The sequence below is a fragment of the Lagopus muta genome, chromosome 4 (genome assembly GCF_023343835.1).
Source record: "Lagopus muta isolate bLagMut1 chromosome 4, bLagMut1 primary, whole genome shotgun sequence".
Classification (NCBI taxonomy): Eukaryota; Metazoa; Chordata; class Aves; order Galliformes; family Phasianidae; genus Lagopus; species Lagopus muta.
Window position 1 is genome coordinate 54,809,771 of NC_064436.1, and position 12,202 is coordinate 54,821,972.

General features: G+C 34.4%; 1 protein-coding gene across 3 annotated transcripts in view; it reads left to right on the forward strand.

Annotated features, from left to right (window-relative positions):
* Positions 1-12,202, forward strand: part of KCNIP4 (potassium voltage-gated channel interacting protein 4) — a 380,467-nt gene that overhangs the window by 40,201 nt on the left and 328,064 nt on the right. The window lies entirely within an intron of this gene.

Consider the following 12,202-nt stretch of genomic DNA (forward strand, 5'->3'; position numbering starts at 1 on the left):
GTAGGAGAAATTGTTGTCTTCCCAAGAATTCTTTATTTTTGATAGAGGTGCTACTGAATTTAGCATCAGTTGCATTACAGGTACAAAAACTCTCTACTGTCTTGAAGATGTGCACAGAGATTAGAAATGGTACAGCTTTGATTAAAGGTGCTTTATCATAATGTGACATAATTAATTGTACTGCATGAGCATTCATTTTGCAGCACATCAGAATACATCATCTCCAGAAAAGACGTGCAGGAAAAAAAAAAAGAAATCTTTCAATCATAAGCTAAATGAGTAAATGTAAAATCACAGTAATTGAATTCATCAATTTATTAGGGCTCAGCCCAAAAAGCTGTTTTGATGTTTGAAAACTGCTTTGATCATTGTCAGAGTATATTTACATAGAAATTACATGGTCGATTCCTTTGTCCTAGAGGAAATAGAGAAATGTGATTTTGATACATAATGATGCTGTTTACTGTACTTATTAATAAATTGGAACTTGGCTGTGAAATATCTCACCTACTGAAAGTCTAACTCTTTTATGAATAATAAATTAAACAGCAAAGAAATGATGGTTAATCTTCTTCTCATCATTTTCATCTGGAATATACTCACGTTTAAATATTTTATTCAGCACTAATGCTTCTTTTTACCATCATATTTGTATTTTGTGCCATTGTGTAAAAATAAAACAAAAAATCCTGCCCCAAATGCCCCTTTTGTGATTTGACAGCATTTTTCATCCCCTTGGCACACTGTTTATGACAACAACAAAAAAAGTGCTCTGTAAATTGAATTTGTGTCAAACAGTATGAAAAAATAGATGACAGATGACATTGATTTGTCATGGAGATCTAAATCACCATACCCTGAATAATATGTTTTTTAATTTATACATTTGCTTTAAAGGATATTTGTTTCAACATTTAGGAGAAGTAAGCTAGTTAAATACAACCTACATCTGGCTGCAAACTGCCCCTATCCCTGTTATCCATGTAGGCACATTTGATATGCTTTTTAACCTAAGCATAATCTTTTAGCTATTCTTGGCCACTCATTTTTAAAGCTTTAGGATAATGCTTACAGTGAATGACTGCTTTAATCATGCATATTTTGGTTTGCTAAATGCAACTTTGTGTACCACTTTGCACTTGTAATTCTCTACGCTTTTATTTATTTTTTGTACTGTTATTGGGGCTAAAATTCTCAGCCTTCTGTTCATAGGAATTTAGATTTATTTATTTTTTTGATTGGGTCATTTCACAGTATGGCATTTATCAACAATCATTAGTAGGCTGAAAGAGTTAGCTCTCTTGTCATAGTTTGTGAATCAAATGTAGCTTGCACTGAACTTAGTATGTTTGATTCTTCAGTGCCTTTAAACTGCCTAATCATTTGCACCTCTGGAAAGGGTCTAAAAACAGTTGATAAGAAATGATAGAATTAAGGATTTATTTTGTCTTGTTAGTGAATCAGGAGATTCTGTAAATGCAGTTACTCTGGGTTTCTCCAAAAGAGACGAGTATGAGAATTTAACACATCGTTAACTCAAAATTAAGCCTTTAGTTTTGCTTTGTCTAGTACCAAATGTTAGAAAACACATTCCTATACCAATACCTTTAGAAGAATCTTTGGTTATTTAATAGGATCACCAAAACTGATGTCCTGAGGTACTGTCTTCAGCACTTACCATTTTCCCAAGGTGACTCCACTGGCCAAATAGGTTTTCTTGAACTGGCATACCAGTGTGTACCAACATCTGTAACATATTATATATGGTATATCCCACTGAGTTCCTGATCCACAGCTAGGTAGGATTTCATAAACATAAACAAATGGAACACTTCTGTAAACTCCCAAGCTTGGCTGTGCATAAACACGCCCACCCATTCTCAGGAATAACTTAAGATGGCAAGAGGTCTGCTGTAATTTTGCCTTCTTCCTAGTGCCCGTGACACTGCTATAGCATCTACGAAGTATGTGGCTACTGAGATACTAATCTCAGTGTTAACTCTACTATTTGCTGTTGACAGAATGAGGATGAGTTTGCAAATGATACAGTGGTGGCTCATTCCCACTTAGGCATTCCATGACACAAACCAGATTCTCTAGATTGTCTTAAGCTATTTTACACTAGTGAAACTTCATACTTAAAAACATCTCAATATGCTTGTTTATATTTTTTAAAAATAATGAAAACTGTGATTGCTGAATAGGGTAACTGACTGCCACTGTAACGATTTGTAGTTGGAAATATTGTGTAGTAATATATATCTAATCTTTCTGTTAAAGCAGAGGTGATTTCTTCTCTACAATTTGGTTTTCTTATTTTAGTTATTTGTATGATCTTGAAACTGACTTTGTCAATATGTTCTTATGGAATGAATTATACTTTCAGGGACAATTCCCATTTATGAATTTGGAGCAGGCAAATAAATATGTTCATATGATTTAACTACTTTTGCAATAAATAATCGTAACTGTTTTGTTAAAATCTTAGAATATCCCAGCAGGTTGTTGTCCTGCTCTTTCTTCTTCAATGTATGTCGTGTGAATTAGAGAAGAGAATATTGTAACAGTAATACTGAAAAGATGGTAATGCTCAGCCCTTCTCTATTAAGTATTAAAATAGCATGAGTTTAATGCAGCAATGGCTGCTCCAAAGGAAGAGTGAGAGAATTAAAAATAACTTACGAGATTTCAAGGAAAAGTAACTGAAATAATGTTGTTAATGGGGAACAGTTCAATACTAAGGATGCTATTGTAGCCAGTGTTCAAGGCTCATTTGACTAATTCCTCACACGGCTGTTTCACAGAGTAGATATCGTGTAAGTAAGGCTCCAGGAACATTTTCTGGCAATTGCCAGTTACATCTTGATGCTGCAGTGAGCTCTGGGCCCAAGAAAAACTGGAGGGTTTCTGTTTCAAAAGTGAGTTGTCCTTAAGTAATTCCATACTAATTTGGCAACATACTCAGTTAACTTAGGGTGGTGATGAGTCTTTCGTCATTATTCTATGCTGTGAGTATTCACCCTGCTGCAGATTTTTTAAAATGCAAATGAGAGACACCAAGATGAGAATAAGTTGTCTTCCTCAAAAATTTAGAGGAAATTACTGATTTATTAAATATGGACTTCCTGAGAAGGGGATGATAGTCTGTCCTGAATTGGACATTTAACTTCTATGAAAATATGTTGTTCAAATTAAACAAGAATACTTTTTAATACTTTTTAAGGAAGGGGCCTTTTGACAGAAGCACTTTCCAGTGTCTCTCTGATTCTTGTTTATCTTTTGACCACTTCTTTATTGAGAACTGGAGCAAAGACAAACTGAAAGGTAGACAGCAGGATTGCACACAAGATTTAAAATGTGTGTCTTTTACTCTGTCAAAGCTCACAGAGCTAGTAACTAGGAGTTTCCTACCTTTGTTACCAAAGCAAAAGCCTTTTTCTTTTCTGTAAATAATTGTCATAGAATAGTAGTTATTGAAGTCTGCCTACTTTCACATTTATTGAAGTAATTCTTCTCAACAATAACAGTTTGAAATAAATGAAGATAAAAATGAGAGAAAGCAACACCAAATAATAAATATCCAAGGTCAGGGATAGTTATGTTCTCCTGAGTTTATTTCCTTTCCCAGAAACTGCTCTTCACAAACAATAGTTTCTGAATGGACTGCTGAAATACAAATCAGATATTGTTCAATAACTGAATTTGTATTTGTCAGTTGTGCCATTTTTCACATCATGTCAGTTCAGTATTTTTCCTGGGAATTTTTTTTCCTCCCAGATGCTTTGATCAGTATCATATAATCAGGAGGAGACTTCAAAAAACTATGTGTGGTCACAAAGAGGAATTTGTTGTATGTATCCATACAGCTGAAGTTTATATGACTTTTCTGAGCCTGAAAGCCTATAAGAGAAGAAAAAAAGAGAGAGCAGTATGTCCCTTGTGCTTTCTATTGTAGATGATCAGCATGCGTAAGACTACAATATTTCTCCACAAAATCTTTCCAGAAAAAGGAGCTTTTGTGGCCTATTTCTACAGATATTAGCCACTGAAGAGATTAATACTAAGTGAGATTTTGTACTCTGAAAACAAACAGAAAACTATTTAAATATTGAATCTTTCACAGTTTTAGCCAATTTAGAAATCCTTATTTATTTTGTAAAGGTTACAAGAAAAGAAACCAGCATGGGAATTCAAAATGAATTTTGTTTATTGAAAATTTTATGAAAATGTTTTACATTTTGATAATGAACTTTAGTCTTAAGTAAGCAAGCAACTAAACCCAGGAAAAGTTACAGTATTAAAACCTTACTTATTTTGAGTCTTTTGATAACATTTTCAGGGAAAATGATCATCACCTACTCTTACTTTAGGTATTTCTTCAATCACATGAACTATGAATTAGCAATGTTTTCTCACTCAAGTCTAATAAGGCAGAAGTTTTTGTAGTGTCTTATATCTTTGGGCATAAAACGCAAACATTTTATGTCTGCGAACATTGCAATTTATATTACCAAATAATTCTGAATAAATACTGCATGCTTTGTTTACACGTTTATGTTCAAGTCACTGAACGGGATATAGAATCTGGATGTTTTCTGTTTATTTGTGAAAGTTGCAAGCAGTATGCTTCTGTGACTTTTTTTCCTGGAACCAATGGAGAGCTGTTGTTAGATAAATAATTTCCAATGTAAAATAGAGTTGTAGCTTCTCCTATTGAATAAGTATGAAAAGATTGTTTTAATAATAATAAAACTTCTTGGAAAGTAAAGGAAAAAGATGAGAGGAAATAACCTATTTTTCTTCTTCTTTTCCACCAAAGTATTTTTGCCTTATGATCTCAGTCAAGGGAGTTTGTATGAAGAGACTTGGCAAAAAGGGGAGCCTTGTAGTTTGTTCCTTTCTTTCCAGATGCTAACTCCGAGTAACAAATCATGACAATAAAATTAGAAGCCCTCCCTGGTGAATGTCATTCTTTTAAATGTGCCATGTGGAGTGATCTAATCTCAATAAGACCTCTAAAACTCTCTTCAGGGCAGCAGTAATTGTTGATGGTTCAAATTAACAGCAAAGTGTATTATGTGGGAATGTTTGTTGTCTTTCAGGTTGTTAAGAGCGAAATTGGAAAAATGTTGTTTCTCCCAAGTTAGAATCATTCCAAAGTGATTATGCCAAAGTGATTAATGTTTTGAAAGGGGCTTTTTTATGCATTTGCGTACATACTTGGTAAATTGAGCAATGTATGTAGTTAATGAAATTATGAGACTCTGGTATGTATATATAAATCTAATGTAGCATCCTTTTTGGCTCAGGGAAGTTTAATGATCAGTCTCTGAAATGTATCTTAATAAAATAAAAGCAGTATATATGTGTTCTGAGGTTTTAAATTCCTCTTCAGGTTTTAAAAAGTAACACTTAGGGGGCACAATCATGGGAAAAGCCCTTTGTTTACAGGTGAATGTTTTGGTAACATTTCCAAGTGTAAAAATCAAATTGTGCAAATCTTGCAATGACTGCTGGTTTACAGTCTGGGGAGAATTTGTGCATACTTATCCAGTGATAAACTTGGAACTACTGTTATTTATGCCAATAAAAGTATCACCTGTATTATTTTTTTAAAGATGCTTAACAAAGATAGGTAATAGACAAGAGTTAACCTCCATGCAAAACGTGGATGTGTCACTCTGGAGTTCCTGCTCTGTGCATTCCTGGCAGTATAGTTATTGCACAATGAGGTGTGGTTTTCCTTTTCTCTTGAATGTTTGTTTTCTTCATGTTAGAATGGATATTTATGATCTCCTGCATTGCCACCTTTGCAGTCTTGCATTCATCTGAAAAAATTACAGTTATTGGGAGAGACATAATACTAAAAAGTAAAGCATGGCAGGTTCCTGCCTAAAAATGCTACATTGGCAGAAGAGCATATTGAACTTGCAAGCATTTCTGTCCCTTGCCTCTCTTTCTACAGACCAATAATGGTGCTAAATATTATGTAAAACTTCCTACAAAGCAATGCACAGTTATAAATAAGCTCTAAGTAAGAGCTAAATTGATCTTTTTCTATTAGGTTGAGATATTTGATTAGTTGTCTCAAAAGTGTGTTTTCATATAAAAAACATGAATGACCACTGAGCTGAATGGGGACTTCCCTGGGCTCTTCAAACTGTGCATAACAACATTTTATTTTTCAGTTGAAATCATTAATCCTAAGATTAAAAAGAATATGTGGTTAATTGCTTGTTAATGAACAAGTTATATCTGAAAAATAATTGTTTCTCTAATCCTAATTGTTTCTACTAGAACTGGACTTGCTTCTTCAATATCATGCAGATATTTAAAATGATTCATTGCAGTGTTGTAGAGGAATCATACACTCTGAACAAGGAAACAAACTATGATGTTTTGACCTCTCCATTTGTAAATCTGATTTCTGATTTTGTCTCCCCAGATTTTCCTTCACTGTTGCATAATATGTGCCATTAAAAAAAAAAAAAAGTAGTTAATTCATTAAAAGTCACTTAAAGTTTTTTCTAGGGATTAAAAAGGTTTAGGATGTAATAAATGTAGATAATCACTCAATTTGGGAAACTAAACTAAACTAAAGTTTTATAAAACCAGTATATACTTGTACTTAGTCTCTGTACTCACATTATCTTTGATCTTTTTTTTGTCTACCCACGACTACTTTTTTATTTAAAGCATTCTATCAATCAAACACTAATAGGCTGAAAAAGTGTATTAGATTAAATGGAAGGACTTTTATATTCATTGCATACTTAGAGAATGGAATCAATCTTTAAATATCTTGCCACTTTCCATCTGGGCATTATTCCAGCAATTTAAGTGGCTAAATATATTGAGAGTGTTCCAGATTAAATGGTAGTACTGAATGTCTTTTTGTAAATGGTATGGCTCATAAAAAACTCTTTTTTTTTTTTTTTCTGGTGGTTAAATATATGTGAATTTTGTTTACTGATAGTTACCAAATATTAGGTAGTATAATACAATCGTGTTTGTGAGCATCTGCCCCTCAAAAAAATCCTGAGACTAGAAGGAGCACTTCTACTCCAGATCTTGTAAGCTGCAAAAAGCAGCTTCTTTCAGTACACCAACTTCTTTTATTTTTTTCGTTTGTTTTCTTTTTGTAGTGAAGCATTCGATCTACAGAAGTTCTTACAGAAAGTCAATTGAAAAGGAAAAACGACATATCTTAGAAGTGGAAAGTTAGGGCAGAAGAAGAGAGAGAAAAACAGAAAGAAACAAATCAGCAAGAATGATTGAAACAATAAAATTACATGTTATCTTGTTGCTTTTTTTTCAACCCCACTTAATTTAATTACTGCTGTTGCCTTTCTTGAGTGCTTGTTTCCATTGGAGTCTGCAGTGTGTTCATGACGGTCCTTCTGGCAAATGATATTTCTGACATGACATATTTGCCCTCCTTTCATCTCAGAAGGGGTAAGTGGAACGACTTGGTGCTCTTCGTTGCTGCAGTAATGCCATCCTGCTGGGACCTCCCTGCTGTTCCTTCCAGCAACATTATCTTCTTGGCAAGAAGATTTGTTCTCAGTTGTTTTTTAATTTTCTTATTCATCTATTCTTTGTTTAAGAGACTCAAAAAAGTCTGCAAGGGATTGGAATTTTTCACAGAGGATTCTAAATGTTTTTTGTGTGAAAAAGCTGCATTAGTCATATGTGGCAACATTGCAACTGAACTTTGCAGATCACCTCAACCAAATGCCAATAAACCTGTACTATGTGGTAAAGCAGAAGGCATACTTGATTTCACATATGTCAGTGAAAATGATGCTGGGAATATTTAGCTACCTTTTTAGCACTTTCTGTAATGTTCTCTTACAAAAGCAAGATACATGGTGGGGGCGTATCTTGTGATACATTGAGATCACCATCTTTCCCTACAGTAGATGAAATCTGTATCTGACATTATAATATCTGAAAGTCTAGGGCAGTAGAAATGGAAGCTGGTATCGTTACCTACTTGGCTAAGCAAAGACTTAAGTTAGAGCTATCTTGAATATAATGTCAAGAGTGATTAACAGGAAAAATGTGTACTGGTTAAACCTCTGTCTATTCAAATCAGCCAATTCTCAGAATTTAACTAGCATCTTCTTTGTTATACTTCAGAGTAATATGTGTTACTGAAGTCATAAAAATAATGCATCTTTTGAAGGTAGTGACTACTATCTGAGCTTATAGGTATTTCTGTGTTTAATTTTGTACACGTTTACCTTTGCTGGTTGAGAGGTAAAATGTTTTAACCTAAGAGTGTTTGACTGACAAGAGCTACTTTCCCAAGATATGATAGTTCAACTGCTTTTAATGCTGCCCCTTTTCTGACCCTAAGTTCATGCCACTTCCAGTGTCACCAAGACAAAAAATGACCAATGAGAAAGATCAAGATTGGAGGAGGGAAAAAAATCACAATGTGTGATTTTACTGTCCACAGTAACCTCAAAATGAAACTTTTTTCCTAAATTTCAATATTATCCACTCTGAGAAAATATCTCTAACCTCAGAAATTACCCATTTCTCTCCAGTTTTGAACTATACGGGTCACAATCAGCTATAGTATCTATCAGTGTCTCAGCTGTTGATTTTTCCTGAAACCAAAGCTACTTTACTTTTTAGTAAACAGAGTGTAAATTCTCAAGCGAGGAGCTGATTTGTAGACATGCATGCAAACAAGAGAACAGTGAAGTTCCTTAGCTGTCAATTGAACAAGTTACAAAGCACTGAACAAAACAAGGTACAGGAAAGAAAGGAGACCTTCATAGTTAATTTATACTGCAGAGTGAGATTTCTTCTGCCGTTGGTCCTGCTATGTGATGTTAGAAGATTCATTTAAATCAAACTTTAGGGATTGGTCCTGTATATTTCTTGTTTTCTGAGTGAATCCTTGTGATTTGGTTTGCAGAATCCTGAGCACCTGCAGCAGTGAGCATCTTTCAGGATGTTGAGTGCTTGGCTTTGAACATATATGAAAAGCTGCATATTAAGCAATGTGAGAATGAGCTTCCATGAATTTCCTACCAAGTGCCCAAATTAGTCAGTAACTTTGATCTTAATTTCACTGTGCCTCTGTTCTGCATAAAGTAAGCATAATAATAATACCCTCTCATCTCAAAGGGATGTTGTGAATATAAATGTAGCAATATTTGTGGAGCATTCAGACACTGTAGTGATGAACATTGTAGAAAACATTTTGAGTTTGGACTTTCAATAATTTTTCAGGAGTAAATGTCTGCGTATAAGTTGTGGAAAGAGTGAAGTTTTGAATTTGGTGAATAAGTACTATCTGTGAATTAAATTATCAAAACAAGCTTCTATTCAAACAGTAGGATGTGATTGTGACATTTAAAGATGGTGCTATAAGTGGAAAGGGGCTTAAGTAATGCATAAATAAATAAATGTTAAGATTTATGAACAGACCTTTTCTGTGACCTTCCTATATAAGCAATAAGTATAGAAACATTTCCTAGTTTGAAGGATTTATAACATGAAACTTAGAACTTGGCTTGTAGTTTAGGTTAAAAGCAGGAGTAAACCAAGGTAATTGATCAAGGGATTGGACTTTGAGATACAAAGTGTGAAAGACGCAGCAAGCGTGGAAGGATGTGCAACTTTATATATAATTTTACATCTTGCCTTGCTAAAATCAATGAGAACTTTGCCATAAGTTTCATCATAGTAGGAATCACCCAATTTGCTTTATAATAATGCATAATGTAATGCAATAATGTAAGACAAATGCCTCGATTATGATAAATCACTGTACATATATATATACATACATATACATATATATATATCATCCTTCCTTGGGCTTGGTAATGTTGGGTTTTCACATATGCTGTATTTCATGGGTGTCCACCTTTTTGGCCTGCTTAGGCTGCACTCAATAAAGAGGAATTGTTGCATATATGTAGGCTGCTCTGAAAGTAATGTCTCCTATCTGTGTTCATGGAAAATACAATAGATACAGTGAGAACAGTAACTCTGATAGAGAAAATTCTCAGTTACAAAACATTATTTTTCAACATAGTCATCACCACTAGCTTTGCATTTTCACCAGTGATGAATGAAAGCCTTCACAGCACATGTGTGAAAATCTGTACCAGCTGAGGTGAACCATTGTTGCCACTGCTGAAACACACCACCCAGTGCCTCTCTATGCTTTCATCTATCTTTGCTTTCCAAAAATGTTCAGCAAGCATCAGTAAATGTCAGTGGGTGCAATTTTTTCTGCATGGAGTAATTCAGTCCCACACCTTTGTTGCATACACACTTCCATGTCAGAGGCCATTTTTTCAGACTGCCCTTTGCAGCCACCTGTCACACAGCAACAAAATATAATGAATATTGTTTGGAAGGTTCATCCTCTGCTGCCATTCCACCATCCGCCTCTGACATGTTGGGCTGACATCATAACATAGGCATTACTTTCAGAGAAGCCTTTGTAAACTACATAATTTATATATGTAAGTGACAAAACTTATTTTAACTGTTACTATTTTTATTAAAATACTAACAAAAAAAAAAAAAAAAAAAGAGAGAACAACAAAACCTTAAAACTAATGGCACATTTGATGCTGTTTTTGTGAAACTAATGTATCAGACTGGTTTGATGTCAGTAACTGCAATTCTTAGTGAGGTCTCAAGGAGTTTGTCGGAGATTTTTGATGAAATTTTGTTCTTCCAGTGCTTCATCCTTCAAACAGTTGTTCATAAATGTACGTACTCAGAGAAAGCAATGGCATGAATGAGGTGTGACTGTAAGACTGTAAGAGGTATTTGTCTCTTCTAGGCCCTAAGAGAGGGCTTATAAAAGTCTGGTAAAGAGACATCATCAGATTTTTTTTTCAGTTGAATATCTGATTGCAACTCTGCAATCATTCTATAGATTGCAGTCCATTGGAAAACTCTCAGGTAATTTATATATGTCAATTAAAAATAGAACTGCAAATATTAAAAAAGAAGAATGGTCTTTTTTCATCTATTTTGAATGCATCCAAATGCATGACATCATTTGCTACCACTTGAATTAGCACTGCAACTGCACCCTCCTTGTGCCCTGGTTCCAGCCCAAATGGGGTTCATAGTGCACCACTGTTTGGATGCTGCTGAGGGGCCAGGCGGCCAGAGTGGGAGCTTTGTTGGGCTTCATGCAGTCTGCAGGCTGTGGGTTGGATGTGCCTGCTGTGTTCGCCAGCAAGGTGAATTTGGAGGAAGAAGAGCTCCTTTGGTAATTTTTGCTAGAAATGATCAGTGTTTCATTTTGAAGAAAGTCCCATTATGCAACTTATTTAACTAATAGCCGCACTTTAACTCTTTGTTTTCTTGGTATTATTTGAAATAAATTCTGAAGTCTACAAGTCTCGGGAAAAGAACTTGAAATTTTTGAATTTTGTCATTACCAGAATCAAATCAGAGAGATGAAAAAAATACAGATTTATTTTTATAATTCAGTTAAGCTGCAATTGATTATATACTGGAAACTAATCGGTATACCATAATTGAAGAGGTATTTTTGTACCAATGTACCAGCTGGTATCACAGATGGTACAGATGGCATAAGGCTCTTTAATGGGATAAAGATAATGTGTTGGCGCAAAGAGAACTGAATATATGAACATGTGATATTTCCCATTATGAACTGTCTAATCAGTGTAATTTCAATTCATACACAATTCTTACATTTGTATTCCTCATATCTGAATAAATAAATATTAAGATTGATACTTTCCAGACAGCAATATTAGTACAAAACCATACTCTGTTCTGGAAAACATCACATACTATAGTAGGGAATAACTCATTAACCTTCCTAATTTAAAACAAAGAATTCTGTGCAAATCTGATACTAAATTTTTAAAGAGATATTGAATGTTTGGAAGCAGCAGGAAGTTCCTGAGAAAAGTTTGTTAACTCGTAATCTCATATTGATGTGTGTATGGCAAAAAGTATGAAGATCAAGTGGATTCCACACTTCTTGACAATAATATAGGAGCTTCATTGGTTAGTCTGGGTTTTACTGGACTTAATTTTTTCTTGTATGTATGGTGTCCTATATAGTAGTGTCGACTTCAGAAGATTTTTTCTTGCACCCCATTCAGAACTTTCTTTTCTCCCTTAGCTGCTTTGTGTACATTGCAAAGGACACAAGAGCTATCTGCAACATGTTCTT